This window comes from Odontesthes bonariensis, chromosome 11 (genome assembly GCF_027942865.1).
Source record: "Odontesthes bonariensis isolate fOdoBon6 chromosome 11, fOdoBon6.hap1, whole genome shotgun sequence".
NCBI lineage: Eukaryota > Metazoa > Chordata > Actinopteri > Atheriniformes > Atherinopsidae > Odontesthes > Odontesthes bonariensis.
The window spans coordinates 28,424,513-28,437,281 of NC_134516.1; the positions used below are offsets into that span (position 1 = coordinate 28,424,513).

Genomic DNA, 12,769 nt, shown 5'->3' on the forward strand with positions numbered 1-12,769 from the left:
TGTTATTACTGTATTATGTTGATGCATGAAAGCAGCTGAATGATTGTGCTGTAAACACTGAGAACAAGCTGCAGATGTGACTGTTGTGTTACTTTTGCTTCACAGTCAGTGCAGACAACATACAAAACAGCTTCAAAGACACTTCCAGGTGAGGCGTGAAGAAAGCAGCTGTGAGCACCGTAACATACAATAAATACATTATTACTGACCTGGACAGTGATGCATGAAAGCAGCTGAACAACATACAATAAATACATTATTACTGACCTGGACAGTGAGGCATTCAGGTTCAGTTACTGCTGTCCCATTTTTAATCACATATATATAAAGGATACCTGCTTCTGTTTTCATTTACATCTCATACAGCATTCATACAACCCATGTTTGCCACCATTGCCTGGGCTCTATGAACATGTGTTGCATATTATTTACAGTTCAGATCAGAAAGCTGAAAAAGAAAGCAAAACAGCACACGTGATGACTGCTGACTGAGAACAGAGCACCACTGCTTCTGACATCACAAGAAGTGATGTCATCACTGATTATGACTTCACAGTTTTGCATGACATCACAGTGGAAACATGACATCAGAGGACATGACATCACTGTAGTTTCTAAAAGCCTGAAAGACAAAGCGCCTGAAAAACAACACGTACTTAAAAAGTCATTTAGACAAACGCTAAAAAACAACAAGCAAAACGAGTCAAAGCAGAATATCCTCTCCTGCACTTCTGTGGGGTGACCATAGTAACAGAGCTACAGGCTATCTAAGCAAATAAAAACACCTGAGTTCAGCCATTTAGCTTTTCAATTCCTCCTTCTGTAGCTCATCAAACATAATCAAGTCAGCCTTTTACCAGAGGCAATATTACTAAAAAACACAATATGCACAGTGTTACAACTTTCAACAGATCAACAGATACAAAATAATGAACAATATTTCCGTCCAGGAACTGAACATGTTTTAATCTCACTGTGGCACAGTCAATAAATATTGAGGGAATATTGCTAAACGAAAAGTCAGAATCTTAAATTAAGAGTTCCTTATATGGTCTGATAAGTTATATTATTTTAACTTCCAAATTGCGCGCTATGCGTCACACACAGTCCATTCGCTGAACAGGCGACTGTTATAAATTGGCTTTATTCTTAGACTTTATGTATTCATATTCTGTAGTTCTCTAGATAATCTATCTTCCTAGTTTGTACGTTACACTCTGCTCATACAACGCAAATGTATGTCCAACACTTTAAGATGACGTAGGGGGATAAAATAACTGGGTCAGATAAAGCGTCTCTTAGGACAGATAGGTCTGATACAGTAGATGCACGCCTGAAACAACACTCACACACACACATCGCTTATCACATCCAAAGAACATGACAAAGACGGTGGATGGCCTGCTCACATCATGAGTAAGTATTCAATGATGCATCGTCAAATGTAGGTACAACCTCTGTGAGATAAAGGTGAACATAAATATGAAATGTTTCCGGATCTCGGGACTTGGTCGGACGGATTTCATGCGAGAACTCTGTCACCCAATGCCTGCGAATACAACCTCCTCACTTCACTCTTTGGTAGGCCTATGCAGCATTGGCTAAAGTAGGTTACGTGGTTGAAATAGGGAAAATCGTGCCTATGTTATTCTTCCTTGGCACATATCAGTCGTAGCGTAGTCTGAAGGATGTATTTGGGAATTATTACAGGGGCACAACGAATGTTTACAGAGGCACGTGCCCCGGTAAAAAGTGTCTGGTGACGTGCCTGCATGAGATTACCAAAATTATGACTGTGCTATATACACCTTACTTCAAAAGTACACTCCTTCGGGTTAGTAAAATTCTTGCACCTTGTGCAAACCTCTATGCCAGTGAGGATGCAGAGATTACATGAATATTGGAAATAAATCATATAAACCATTTCCTGAGGTGGATCCAGTTCCTGCTCTTTATTCTTTCATCAGTTTTATGAACCATGTGGCGCTGTGGCTTAGTTGGTCAAAGTGCCTGTCTTGTAAACAGGAGATCCTGGGTTCAAATCCCAGCAGTGCCTGTGGTCCATCAAAGCTAGCTATGACTTAGCATGAGAATATGTTGTTATCAGGGTTCTACTGAATGCTTTGCATTGTTGCTCTTCATCAAATGATGGACCTTTCAATGAGCATAATGGTTATGTAGCGTTACCGGGTATTTATATACCTATTAAATATAAGGAATTATGAGATGTTCTTACAGTCTCAAATAAACCTTACCTCGAATTTAGGGGGCACCACCAACCTAGGTTTTGACTTAGTTTTAAGTCACAGTCAGGTCGGAAAACTGTTCAAAATCTTACGATCCTGGTGTTAAATTAATATTCAATTAATATTCAGTCTCATATCTCGCTACTTTCGTGAAGTTCTCGTTTGGTTGGACAGACATTACGTAAAGAAAGCATACGACACAATCTGTGATTATAACATATATATAGATATATGAGCTGTTTATTACAATGATATGATCTTAGACATGAACCTTTAAACAAACAGGAGATGCATTGAATATGGGTGATTATATAAAACACTTAGTGAATATAAAATAAAATATGGGGAATGGGAAAATACTGGATTTATTCAAATAGTTTGGGTTGGCTGACTATTTGAATCTAAATACTGTACTGACATTTCGGATTAATTTATCATTCTGTGAAAGCCTCGAGACATCCATCAAACCCACTTTAAGGTGAAAACGGGTCGGTCTTACTGTGCTGAAGTTCTGTTCAGTCGGTTCGGACCAATGGTAGCGGCCACGCGGGGTCCGAGGGGATTTCTCTTCCGCTCTCTGGGCCTTCCTGGCTGTGGTGGCTGACCTTTTTAGCTTCTCAGTTGCTTCTCTTCACAGGGAAACGGGGACGATGGTGTCGAGGGCTTTACTGTGGGATGATCAAATCCATCGTTGTGTCAGAGTTGGTTCAGAGTTAAGTTCACAGAAGATTAATAAAAGGTTGCTTGGAGTTGGCTTTCTTGGTAAGAAAAGGTGATGATGGCGTGAAACAGCGGAGGTTAGGACGTGGATGGCGAGGGACGAACACAAACACGTAACACGTGCATCTTCAGAGTATTTCAATCTGTTTCTTTGTTCGGATCTTTCTTTCTCGTCTCCGGGGTCTCACTGGGTTCTGGAGGGTCTCCTCCGGTCGTCCGCTGCATCGTTATCCACACGTCCTTCCGCTCTCTCCTGAGATTATGGAAAACTCCCAAACTCCGGCGAGCTCTTCTCTTCTGCTTAAACCATTTCTAAAAGTCTATGAGCAGCTGTTTTCTGCTCAAATTTCCTTCTGAAACTCTGGGTTGGAACCCTTCTGGAACAAGATCCAGGGCACCAGAGGGCAAGCGCAGGCGCCTGAAGCGAGCCAGAGAACACGAGCGCCAGAGGGCAAGAAAAGCAAGAGAGACTGTGTTTTCCGCGGTTCCGGGTTTTGACTCTCGGAGGCGGGGCTTACACTACCTTTTCAGCCAATGACATGCTTGAACTGTGTGCATGTCTCTGTAAGGTGATCTGTGCTAGGGGGATTTCTGGATTTAGACAAAGAACTGTGTGTTTCTCCATTACTCCCATCTCATAGAACATTTGTCTCGGTGATTCTGAAAACACCACATCTTGTTAAGATATGCAGATTAAAGATATAACATAGACTTGTAATACAAAGACATCAAAATAACACACATGATAAAGACAATTATGACTTTCAAAATTCAGGTGAATATCTATGAAATTGTGACATATGAATTGTGAATTACACAATGCTAATTTCTGTGTTAACAATGGGGACACTAAACAAATACCAAATAGATACCGAAGGGACATCGTTAGAAGTTACTAGCTGCATAATTGTCCATTTTACTGAGTCCTTTATATGTTCAACTAATCAACACTGCAGACCACAAGGGGGCAATGTGGTTCCATCAGGCAGGTTGGGCATTTTCCACCAAAATCAGTTCTTTGTCAATATTTAAGCCAGAATCGTACAAATTGTCTCTATATGCGTCTTGTGATCAAACTGGAAACCTGAAAGAAATTGTACACGGTTATCAAACACATTTAATATAGTTTAAGATTTGACTAACAGTGAGTCTTCTTAGTTCATGAGTAGCCATCTGGTCGGATTCCTGGTGAAAAGGGGTGTTAAAGTGTCAACTTTCGAGTTATGGTCTAGATAAGATAGTAAGTCTCCCACTTTTCCAAGAGTGAGTTCGACTCCCCAAAAGCTCTTAAGGGTGTTGTAAATTAGGCAGTTTCTGTCTCTTTTTCCTTTGTGGAGAGAAAATGAAGATCTGGTTTATATCCACATACGTAAACATCCCCCACAGGAATGTTGGTTTTGTCAAAGTTTGAAAAACTCTTAATCCACACGGCACTGTGACTGTTACATTCCCCCATTCGAATCGGATCTGAACTCGTGGCTGATCCGAATCGCAGGTGAAGAAGTCCAGTGTGTCCGAGTCTGGTGGTTGCTAGGACTCTCAAGAGGGTTATGGTGGGTGTCTCGAGACAGCCTAATACAATTCTGACACAACAATGGCTATAAACGTACAATGGCTATAAACGTAATTTTGTTAAGCTTACTTAACCTACGTAGTAAATGTCTAATGGCTAAAGATAATGTTCATAAGTAAAGGTTTCCAAGCCTATATAATTTCAAATGGAAAATCCTAGTAAAGCATGCAGATTTCTTTTGGAAAAAGATCAATGTTAGGGGAGAATTTTACTCATTGTTAGAGTCATGATCTTGGATGTGGTATTTCTTAATAGTTAGGAAATGAGCACGTTTACTACCTGAGTGTGAGCAATATTCGCAGGACTTTATACGAACAGTAATGTGTAACATATTTGTCGCGGCGGCGGTCCTGGACAGGGCTTCACTGTACAGCAGTAACGAGTGATATTCTAACTAAAAGGATCCATGGTGAAACCTGTTGTCAGTGTTTCACTGCTAATTTGCTTTTAATTCAGTTGTAGACCAGTTTCCCCCATTTGTAGATGTCACATGGGTGAAATAAGGTAAGTTGAATGTGTCACCAGATGATGATAGACTTGAAAATTGAAGTTTTGAACACTGAGGTGTCCTGGATTCAATCTTGAGGCATCATGATACTACGGAGTAGTTTTATCGTGATTGGGTAAGTGATATTTTGAGGGTAAGCTTCTTTGCTTCCTTTAAGAGTTAGCTATGGTTAAAGGTTTGGTATTCGGGGTTACTAGAATGTTTGTTGGAGTGTATGGTCCTACCTCCAGGAACAGGCTAGCATTTCCAAGTCTCTGTTAGCACGGTTGGGTTCTGAACCTTTTCTTTTCTTTTAGTAGCACACTTTTCAGGCTATCAATATCATCTTGACTGATGGCACTTATTTCACTAGACCATTGCTGAGATTTGATGTGGTCCTTGTCGATGACTCTGCTCATCTCAGTTGTTTTCTGATCTGGTGATGGTTGTGACCATGCAGTGTGTGATGGTTTATAGCGAGACCGAAGTCTATAATTGCAGTTGCGGTTTTGAGCAGATTGCTGGTCATGTCGATTTTGAAAAGACATGTCTTTTTGCGGGTTTGAATGAACACTGTGGTTTTCACTGTGGCGGTGAGTTGGGTCATGGCTGGGCCATGAGGATTTGGAATAGTTGTGTTTGGAGCCTTTCTTAGGCCGTTGAGAATGTGGCCAGAGGGGGACCTCTGCTGGAGGTCTGCCACTTTGTCCCACTTCTAACTCTGGGGACCAAGAACCAGGGTTCTGGGTCTGTGTGGTGATGGGTTCTGGCTGTTTAGCTTGTCTATGTTTTTGGAAACCTAGACTGGCCCATTCACGTAGCTGCTGAATGGTAGCAGTGTGAGGGTTAGCTATAACTCCTAAGTGATAGCTGGTAGTTGGATGGAGGTTTTGAAGGAAAAGAGTTTTGAAACTCATGTCTTCTTCCATTCCTACCTTGTTGCTGAAACCAAAATAAGCTTTGAGGAGGCGGTAATAATACTGCTGAGGCAGCTCATTCCGTCCCTGTTTAACCATCATGGCAGCGGTTAAGCCAGATGGGGTCAGCTCATCTGAAAACTCGCGTTCGAGTGCTTGGCAGAGGAGTGTATAGTCGTTCCGGATGTAATCGGGTTGACGTTCAATGAATCTACTGACTTCGCGGCTAGATGTAACCTTAATCAAGTAGAATTTGTTGTTAACTGATGCGTTTGGAAACCTTCGCATGAAGAAATCAATGTCGTCCAAATATGCTCGGGTGTCATGTGGCGTCCCGAGAGTCGGCTCGAATCTGGGCACATGGCGAGCAATTTTGTCAAGCTCTTCGTCAGAAGGAGCTTGTGGAACGTGGGGTCCTAGAGTAGGAAATGATTGATCCGGTTTACCTGGATCATAAACGATCTTTTCAGATCTGAAAGAATTTGTTGTCGTTGAAGACGGGGGTGAAATAATTGAGCTCTTGTAGGCTGTTTTCACTTCAGGAAAAGGGTCCCCTCTGTCTTCCTGGGGGAAGCCATGTGTTTCCTGTTCATGTCCAGTCTCCAAAGACTGACGTAGGTCTATCTCAACACCTTCTGGTTTATCTGATAGGTGTTCCTGCTGTGGATGAGCGGCGGTTTGCTCATCCTTAGCTTTGCTTAGCTGTTCTGTCAACAGCTGCATTTGTTCCTTTTCAACATTAAGATGCTTGTCATCAGTTGGCACTTTGACTGTTAAATCCTGCATTTTCTGCAGAACCACGTGTAGAGATTGCTGGGACTGTTTTTGTGCTTGGTCCACCTTCTTCAGTTGGACTTGGGTTGAAATCAACTCTTGTTGGCAGTTTTGAAGTAGCTGTTCAAGCTTTTTGTTGTTTTCATTGAGTTGAATAATTTGTTGGTTTGAGTTTTCAACCTGTGTTGTTAACTCTGTTACTTGGGCATTAGCTTGGCTGGATGCCCTCTCAGTGGCTTTAAGTTGGTGTTGGAGGAATTTGGTTTCCTCCTGAAACTGTGGCTTTTTCTGTGACCGAGTTTTAAGTTTGTCAGCGGCTTGTTCCATCACTTGGTGTGCATGTTTAACGAACACCACAGCTAGACTACTTAACATTTTGGTCAGAGATTCTTCTTTGGGCTTTTTAGCTTTTGTCTCAGCCGATGGTTTTAAACTGATTTGCTCTGTTTCAGGGGTTTTAATGCATCTTTTCTTTAAGGCATAACCCAGTATCAACTGTTTTGTTAAGTCCATCATCTTGTTTTTCACTTGTCTCAGAAAGGGTTCTTTCTGAAAATAAGTTTGAGTTTGGAACAAGGGAAAATAGTTGGGTTAATGTGAAGGTAGTTGGGAATAAGGATTGTTCTCCTGAAATTAATTTCTTCCTTTTGAATTTGTTTACTTGAGAAACAAATAAGGAAGGATGTTAAAATAAACACGACTGTGTTATTTTACTCAAAACTGGAAGAAATGCATTTAATTTAGAAGCTTATCATTAACCGTTATGGTAAAAAGATGGAAAACATTAATGCTAACACAAAAGGGAACATACAAGCTCTTGGCTGTTGTTTTCTTTAAGCCTTAGTGTCCTATAATCAGTTCCTGTTAAGGTAATCTGATTTGGTGAAAGACACACATTTGAGATAAATTAGCTTCAATTAATGTTTCCAAATAACAAAGTTGGTATTGTTTATGTCAAACAATTGATTCAAATGCATTAAAGAATATTCAAATAAAGCTGGTATTCGTTAGTACCAAGCAAAATGATCAGCTTTCTTTGTGATCCTATTTAATGTGATCCTGAAGCGGCTCACATGTCAAAGCTTCAAGTGGGCGGGTTTGAGAGAAGGGAGTGAGGAGTTGACGTCACTGGTGACGATTTCTAGCACCGCCCACCAATAGTCCTTCAAGGATTCAGTGAATTTGCCTCATTTCAACTGGGGAATGAAAGGGTTAACGTCTCTCACAGACAGTGCACAAGCGATGTTGTAGTTTGCTCACAAACTTTTTAAACACAGATTTGCAACATTCACAATGCTTGACACGGCGGCCTCAGTTCAGAATGCTTCTAAAAGTCACCAACTTTGATAATAACAACGAATAGAGTCACCAACTCAATTTTTCTGCAGCAAAATTGGTCTGTCCACTACTGCCGTATATTATTTTAGTTAGGGCTTGTAAGCATTTTAAAAATAAACACACCCTCAGTTTTTGTTTCAACTGGGTTCAACAGACACGGCGTTCCGGTCGTTTATTTAATAATACAAAAACAATTGACTGTTTAAGTCATTCATGCGATCACGTTTTGTGACCGTGTGTATTTTATTTATTTATTTTATTCATTTATTTTATCAGGAGCGACGGCTCTGACTCATTCAGTTAAGCTCAGCAGCTTTAACTTTCTATAAGTAATCTGTATTACTTTATTTTAGGCGTCACAACGCTCCGTTAAACAACGTTTAAACTCGCTCCCCCACTTCATGGGGTTTCAATATAGCACCTTGATGCTTTTTTTTTATGTCCGGCTGCAAGATTACAGCGGATCAAAACTCCTGTGTTTGAGGAGGCTCTGAGTTGACTAAATTCACCGGGACTCGCGGCTGAATTTGTGATACTCATAAAAATAAAATCAACCGTGTTGGAAACTCGCAACTACGGCCAGGCCTTTAAATTCAGCGTTCTTACGCTGTGCATGCAATCTTTATTCTGGGACGAGACAGCGACAGCTGGGCTCTTCTGCGGTGTGCAATTAATATTGCGCACCCACGGATTTGGAGAGTTATCATGCGTCCACGATTACTCTGATAAAGTGCTTTTAGTCATTCTAAGTTTATAAAGACAGACACAGCCACTGCTTGCATTGCTCACACACAGATAATGAACCAGCCAATATCATGTTTATGCTTTCCTTCACGTAAGTCAGTCTACCGTAAAACGCCTCGCACGGCGCACCAAAAATATGTAGCGTTACCGGGTATTTATATACCTATTAAATATAAGGATTTATGAGATGTTCTTACAGTCTCAAATAAACCTTACCTCGAATTCAGGGGGCACCACCAACCTAGGTTTTGACTTAATTTTAAGTCACAGTCAGGTCGGAAAACTGTTCGAAATCTTACGATCCTGGTGTTAAATTAATATTCAATTAATATTCAGTCTCATATCTCGCTACTTTCGTGAAGTTCTCGTTTGGTTGGACAGACATTACGTAAAGAAAGCATACGACACAATCTGTGATTATAACATATATATAGATATATGAGCTGTTTATTACAATGATATGATCTTAGACATGAACCTTTAAACAAACAGGAGATGCATTGAATATGGGTGATTATATAAAACACTTAGTGAATATAAAATAAAATATGGGGAATGGGAAAATACTGGATTTATTCAAATAGTTTGGGTTGGCTGACTATTTGAATCTAAATACTGTACTGACATTTCGGATTAATTTATCATTCTGTGAAAGCCTCGAGACATCCATCAAACCCACTTTAAGGTGAAAACGGGTCGGTCTTACTGTGCTGAAGTTCTGTTCAGTCGGTTCGGACCAATGGTAGCGGCCACGCGGGTCCGAGGGGATTTCTCTTCCGCTCTCTGGGCCTTCCTGGCTGTGGTGGCTGACTTTAGCGGACTTCTCAGTTGCTTCTTTCACCGGGAAACGGGGACGATGATGTCGAGGGCTTTACTGTGGGATGATCAAATCCATCGTTGTGTCAGAGTTGGTCCGTTGCTGCTTTCTCTGATGAAGTGAACTTAAGTCCACAGAAGATTAATAAAAGGTTGCTTGGAGTTGGCTTTCTTGGTAGGAAAAGGTGATGATGGCGTGAAACAGCGGAGGTTGGGACGTGCGACGTAGAAGGACGTGGATGGCGAGGGACGAACACAAACACGTAACACGTGCATCTTCAGAGTATTTCAATCTGTTTCTTTGTTCGGATCTTTCTTTCTCGTCTCCGGGGTCTCACTGGGTTCTGGAGGGTCTCCTCCGGTCGTCCGCTGCATCGTTATCCACACGTCCTTCCGCTCTCTCCTGAGATTATGGAAAACTCCCAAACTCCGGCGAGCTCTTCTCTTCTGCTTAAACCATTTCTAAAAGTCTATGAGCAGCTGTTTTCTGCTCAAATCTCCTTCTGAAACTCTGGGTTGGAACCCTTCTGGAACAAGATCCAGAGCACAAGAGCGCAAGAGAGCAGACGCCTCAAGCGAGCCAGCAAACGAGCACAAGAGGGCAAGCGGGCAAGAGAGACTGTGTTTTCCGCGGTTCCGGGTTTTGACTCTCGGAGGCGGGGCTTACACTACTTTTTCAGCCAATGACATGCTTGAACTGTGTGCATGTCTCTGTAAGGTGATCTGTGCTAGGGGGATTTCTGGATTTAGACACAGAACTCTGTGTTTCTCCATTACTCCCATCTCATAGAACATTTGTCTCGGTGATTCTGAAAACACCACATCTTGTTAAGATATGCAGATTAAAGATATAACATAGACTTGTAATATAAAGACATCAAAATAACACACATGATAAAGACAATTATGACTTTCAAAATTCAGATGAATATCTATGAAATCGTGACAAATGAATAGTGAATTACACGATGCTAATTTCTGTGTTAACAATGGGGACACTAAACAAATACCAAATAGATACCGAAGGGACATCGTTAGAAGTTACTAGTTGCATATATTGTCCATTCCATATCCATTTTACTGAGTCCTTTGGTATTTAAATGTTCAACTAATCACACTGCAGACCACTAGGGGGCAATGTGGTTCCATCAGGCAGGTTGGGCATTTTCCACCAAAATCAGTTCTTTGTCAATATTTAAGCCAGAATCGTACAAATTGTCTCTATATGCGTCTTGTGATCAAGCGGGAAACCTGAAAGAAATTGTACACGGTTATCAAACACATTTAATATAGTTTAAGATTTGACTAAAAGTGAGTCTTCTCAGTTCATGAGTAGCCATCTGGTCGGATTCCTGGTGAAAAGGGGTGTTAAAGTGTCAACTTTCGAGTTATGGTCTAGATAAGATAGTAAGTCTCCCACTTTTCCAAGAGTGAGTTCGACTCCCCAAAAGCTCTTAAGGGTGTTGTAAATTAGGCAGTTTCTGTCTCTTTTTCCTTTGTGGAAAGAAAATGAAGATCTGGTTTATATCCACATACGTAAACATCCCCCACAGGAATGTTGGTTTTGTCAAAGTTTGAAAAACTCTTAATCCACACGGCACTGTGACTGCTACAACTTCCTGTCACTGTCACGTTGGAAGGCCCACTTCTGCCAGTTTTTCAGCAGCCAGTATCATGTTTTCCACCAGCAGTGTTTCCCAAGACAGAATAATGTCAGTTTGTTTAAAATGTTGCCAAAATAAACTATTACAATTACAACAAATGTCATCTCAGGGCACTTCAGTAATAAAGTCCAATTCAAGCCAATTGGAGTTTAATTCATTGTAATTATAATCCAATTAATTCCATTCAGAATGAATCCAATTCATTCATACAGAGCAATTCAAAAACTATTTCCTCGCTAAGGAAACCAACAGATGGCACCGAACTTGCACTATTTCTAATTAGATAGAACTTTTTAATAGTTCTAAGATCATATCTTTCTGGCTTTATTTGCATTTTACAAAGAGTCCCGAGTAATTATGAAAGTGGGGTTTTAATTTGAAGAAAAAGCCTCAAAATAAAGTGATTTTTAGGAGTATGCAGGGATTCATTTCCATCTAATGAACAGCTCAGTTATATTAAACAGTGGGCCGTGTGAGCAGCAATCAGGGGAGTAAGGAGTTCACAGATCATAGACAGAGGCAACCGTCCAACTATTCAAAGCTTTTAAAATGAGTAATAAAATCTGACAGGTAACCAGGGAAGGAAGTCCTTTAATCCTGGAAATATTCTCCAGGTGATAGTCGGCTGACTTCCTAACTGACCTGATCTGGCTGCTGAAGTTCAGCTCTGAGTCCATAATAACACCCAGATTCCTGCTTGGTTTGTGCTTTTTAACATCACAGCCTGAAGCTGAGCTCAGATTTTTAACAGCTGACAATGACCTCTGTTTTCTCTTTGTTTAGCTGCAGGAAGTTCTGGATCATCCGGTTGGTTATTTGTTGGAGGCTCTTTGCTGGGCCAGTTATTCCTCTGTGCCAGCAGCTGAGCACCAGTTCTGCCAAAACTAACAGGAAACATCATCCTGCACCGCTGGATTATCAACAAGTAACACTGACCAAGTCAGGAGATTAAAAAGGATGCAGAGGATAGTCAACCATCTCCTAAACACGGGACTTGTGTTTGACACCAGTCTTTGGACTGCTGTGAGACCGTTGTTTCCTTCATTCGTTTTTCACCTTTTTTCCAAAACTACTTGGCCGAAAGGTGTAAAACATTAAAAGTACTGGGTTAAAGTTAGTAAAGCATCATGTTTAGGAAATAAAATACACTTTTGGGGGAAAACTTGGCCAATAAGACCAGGAGCTCCTGACCTGTCTCATATATTTCAGTAAGACCTCGGGAAATTGTACCAAAAAGGGCAAAACATGTCTCCTTTAAAGGACCAATAAGAGCTACATCTCAGACTCTACAGGCCTCAGTTAACTTGTTAAATGTGTCAGTGGGTCAGTGTGAAAACTCAACATCGAGGATGTTATTTCCAGCTTCTACGTTTAACTGAAATAGAAAATCTGAGAATTACGACCATTTGGGTAGAGCTATTTTACGACAGTAAAATATTTGGCAGTGACTAAGTGCCTTTAGCACAGACAGGAGGGTGGAGGCGAGAGGA

At 40.9% G+C, this 12,769-nt stretch overlaps 1 non-coding gene across 1 annotated transcript; it reads left to right on the plus strand.

The window, feature by feature from the left end:
* The first annotated feature begins 1,982 nt into the window (after positions 1 to 1,982).
* On the plus strand, positions 1,983 to 2,056 carry trnat-ugu (transfer RNA threonine (anticodon UGU)). The gene has a single exon. It is a non-coding gene; the product is annotated as a tRNA-Thr (tRNA).
* The last annotated feature ends 10,713 nt before the right edge of the window (positions 2,057 to 12,769 follow it).